The 4,584-nt window shown below is 39.6% G+C and overlaps 1 pseudogene; it reads left to right on the top strand.

Moving 5' to 3' along the window:
• Nucleotides 1–3,563: 3,563 nt before the first annotated feature.
• On the top strand, nucleotides 3,564–3,681 carry LOC145417288 (5S ribosomal RNA; annotated as a pseudogene).
• The last annotated feature ends 903 nt before the right edge of the window (nucleotides 3,682–4,584 follow it).

The raw sequence follows: 4,584 nt of genomic DNA on the forward strand, positions 1-4,584 counted from the left end.
CCTTTACTGTTCGTTTTTTTTCTTTCCTTTCTCTTTCACATTCTTACTCCTTATTGCAATTACACATCTGATATTTTCTTTCTTATTTTTCCCTTCCTTTTTATTCTCTTTTTTCTTTTTTTATTTTTGTTAATTTTTCCTCTCTGCTTTCACTTCCTTTTCCTTTTTACACTCCCATTTCCTTTATCTGCTCATAGCAGTTCCTTGATAATTGCTCTCATTGTTTGGACTTCCTTGTATTTTATTCATACGATTTTTATTTATAATTTTTTTTTCATTTCCTAATTTTTGAAACACTTCCTTCATCCTTGCCTTCTTATTTATGATACAGCATCATAGACCACACGAGAGATTGGAGGCTGGATGAAGTAAGATAATTATCATTAAAGCTACTTTACTGGACATCACCATCGATATCACTACCAGTCCTATTGCAACCAACATCACCACCGTCATCATCATCATCATCGTTATCATCATCAGCAGCAGCAACATCGCTATCATTTTTTATGCAGTTAACATTACTCTCATTAAACCTCTCCTAAATCGTCACCACCATCATTACAACAGCCATCACCGCCATCATCATCATTATCATCATCGTCATCATCATCACCATCGTCGTCAGCGTCACTGTCATCTCCAGTACCATTAAATACAACAGATCAAAGCCACCACTGTCACACAGTACCACAAGCTACAAGAGAGGTAGGAGGTGAGATGGAGTAAGGTGGAGCGGCCTGGCACCCCACTACACCTGTGCTGGCCTCACATCTAACATCGTATGGAACCTCTTTTCTTTCTCTCTGCTTTGTAAAGCCTTTTTTCCGGGGTCTTTTATAAATATATACAATTTCTATATTTCCCTTGCTATCATACGTCTTTTTTGTGTACTTTTTATTCTATCGAATTTTCGTTTGTCATTTTCCCGTTTCCTTTTTTCCCTTACCTTCTTGTCCTTTTGTTTTCATCAGTTTTTTTTTTTTTCTGTCCTGTACTTCCCCGTTTCTTTATTCTCAAACTTATTTTCCTTTTTTCTCTCTCCACTTTTCTTTATTATATTGCATCATCACAAGCTACAGAAGTGGAAGGACGTTATATGAAGTACAGTGAAGCAGCCTGGGACATTACAGCAGGTGTACGAATTCAGACCTTTGCCTCTCCCTCCCTTCCTTTGTCTTTGTATATCCTTTTAATCTTCTCTTTCACTTTAGACTTCTTATTATTTATGTTGATGATAACATTACTTCATCTCCTATCCATCGTCAGTAGCTTGTGATGTAATATACGAAGGGAATGAGAGATTTAATTTATAGGAATAATTAAAGGGAAGAAAAGGAACTAAAGCAGGGGTATGGAGAAAGATACTGAGAAACTGCATTAGTAAGAAAATAATAGGGGATATAAAGAAGACAAAGGAGAAAAAAGATGGGAATGGAGAACGAGCGAAAAAAAAGAAAAAAATCTAAATGACGTAATAGTTGGAAAAAACTACAGAGAAAAGGAAGACATTTTTAGAAAAGAAAACGAGACAGAGGGTAAATAAATACAGGGCAGAACAGGCCACTGCAAGTAATTCATATTCCCTCCGACCTAACTTGTGAAATTCTGGAGGTTTGGTTCCCGTATGAAGGCTGCATTTGTGTCTGTCCACCCAGTTAACAGGAGCACCAAAGCAGGCTCCACATCACCGCGCTATTACCCCTGCCAAGGAGGTTATGTTTTACCCGCGTTGGTTTGTTTGTCTGTCTGTCTGTGTCTGCCTGTTAACAGGATTACTCAAAAAGTTATGAACGAATTTTGATGAATTTTTGTGGAAGGGTGGGTCATGGGTCAAGAAAGAAACTATTAAATATTGGACTGAATTCCGATCCGGATCCGGAGTATCCCGCACAATATCTCCAAAAGTTCTCAGTAAATCTAAATGAAATTTTTTTGAACGGTGGGTCATGGACCAAGAGAGAGGTGATAAAATTGATCCGGATCTTACATCCACGGGTTTGTTTGCAGGATTACTCAAAATGTTATGAACGGATTTTGATGAAATTTTGTGGAAGGGTCGCTCATGGGCCAAGGAAAAAATGATTCAATTTTGAGGCGGATCCGGATCCTGAGTATCCCGCACAATATCTCCAAAAGTTAGCAGTGAATTTCAATGTAATTTTGTGGAAAAGTGGGCACTGGGTCAAGAAATAATTAATTAAATTGGGGGGCGGATCCTCATCATATCTCCAAGGATCGGGATCCGGATCATTTTTAATGGCAATGGCATTGGCGGAGGTATGTGCTCTCAGAATGCTTTCTAGTTTGGTTATATGATTACCACCCAGCATTGTTAATGGTTTCCCGGATTACAGGAAAGCATTAGACTTGCCTCTCAGTGAATAGTCACTGAAATAGAAAAAAAAAAAAACGGTAATAAAAGTAACAAGAAAGATGAGGGAATATGAAAAGGAACAATAAAAGTGAAGGAAGATGTAGGCAGCTCTTCATCAATTGAGATGATGATGATGGTCGCCACCACCTACCATTTCTTGTAACTTATGATGATATCTTACCAGTAATGTGCGCTTTGTGAGCGCGTGACGAGTGAGCGACCTTTGTACATATGCCTCTCATCACAATTTCATATTGTTGTAAATTTTCAACACTTCGGTTGAGGTAGTTGAACAATAACAGAGGAATAATTGAGCTAAAATATTTACTTTCTTACGTTTCTCTCTCTCATGTTTCCTCTCTGGATGTGCATATAGAGAGACGCCGTAGCATTTATCACACGCGTAATGTTCAGTTCTCTGCTTCGGACTTACCGTGTCAATGAACAGCGTTGGTTAACGCTTGGCTATTGATCGCATGATAAAACCCAGAAATGTGGCTATTATCCTTGCCGATTTCACCACTTAAACACAGAAAAAAACGTTCATGTAAAATTATGAGCCTAATATTCGATATTTAATTGTTAAAATTCATGCAAGAAAACGTTGTTACAACAGGAAATATTTAATTCGTTTTCATAATGGAGCATGCCAATTGAAGCCTTTGGTTTATTCCATTGGAAAGCTGGGATTCCGAGGGGTTTCTTTGGTCTCATGAATAAATATATAGCTTAAAACATAATTTATTGAACGTATCTACTACCTGCTGAAAGAATCTCTTCTGTATCTCACATAGCAGAAAAGTTATTAGCCTCTGAAAAGCATCGCGGTCGGGCCGTGTATTGTCGGGCCGGGCTGAAGGTAAACATCGCATCGCTCGCTCGTAATACTGTGGAAGAAGGGAGAACAGAAAAGGAAGATGATGATAATGATGATGATGATGATGATTGTGGTGGTGGTAACAATGCTGGTCATTGCTTAGTGATTACTGGGGAATTTATGAAAATGATGATGGTGACGATGACGATAATGATGTAAAGAGAATAGTTAGACCTAGCTTTCCACAGCCATTCATATTGATGGTGTTAGTGATGCTGAATGGTGATGTGGGTTGGGTTTGATGATGATGAAAAAGCTTAGATCTGCCCACCAGTAATGGAAATGGGTTCAATAAGGATCAGTGGTGATGTTCATTGCTTACCACGTTGAGTACACCGCTTCCCGTCCGATCAGCGAAGTTAAGCAACGTTGGGTCTGGTTAGTACTTGGATGGGCGACCGCCTGGGAACACCAGATGCTGTTGGCATCCCTACGTGTCAAGTGGGGTTGGTGGAGGATTAGTGCCCCTCCCTGTAAAACAATTAACTCTAAGCCCTTGACCACCCCGTTTGGGATACATGGCGTCTGGCAATGAATGAATGATGATGGTGGTGACGGTGATGGTGAATATAATAATGACAAAAAAAAAAAAAGAATGACATGTAGCCTTGAACTGCTAACCTCTGGCCTTTCGACTCCGTCCAGTCTCATTTTCTCATTTTTCTTGTTATTTTTAATTTACAGAACTTCTGGCAGACTTTTGGAGCTGAAGGGTTTGGGTATCGTCAACATTAACCCCTGCTCTGTTAATACTTTCAGTTGAATAATATTGCCGTTTGGTAGCAAGAATGAAACATAATAAATTTATGTCATCTTATTGAAGGAGTTGTTCAAGTTATGGGTCTTATGTACTTATGGTTTTGATCTCTGTATTCAGAGAGAGAGAGAATCTCTGTATTCAGAGAGAGAGAGAGAGAGAGAGAGAAAGAAAGTAGTCGCTCTCGTGAGGTCAGTCTGTTCAGACGTGCTAGAGACCTGTGGTAGTGTTGTGCTAGTGCGTTTTAGTGATCTGTGTTAGTGTGTTGTAGTGATAAGCGATAGTGTTGTTTTTTTTTTATGCGAGGAAGAAGGAACCAAAGGCCATGAGCCCGCAGTAACAGTTGTGCTAGTAATCCGTGAAAGTGCTGTGCTAGTGTGTTGTGGTGACCCGTAGTGACCCGTGATAGTGCTGTGCTAACTTGTGTGAATTTGTGCGTAATGGCTTCCTCGGCAGAGAGCTGTGTCCCCACTGCAGGTATTGAAAAGGACTACCTTGAATTTAAGGAGGAACTTCTCGAACTGAAGCGGGAGGTACAAATTCTCAGGCAGGAGAAGGCACAAATGAGGGAAT

This window comes from Coenobita brevimanus, chromosome 109 (genome assembly GCF_032717465.1).
Source record: "Coenobita brevimanus isolate Jiangsu-jjx chromosome 109, ASM3271746v2, whole genome shotgun sequence".
NCBI classification, from domain to species: domain Eukaryota; kingdom Metazoa; phylum Arthropoda; class Malacostraca; order Decapoda; family Coenobitidae; genus Coenobita; species Coenobita brevimanus.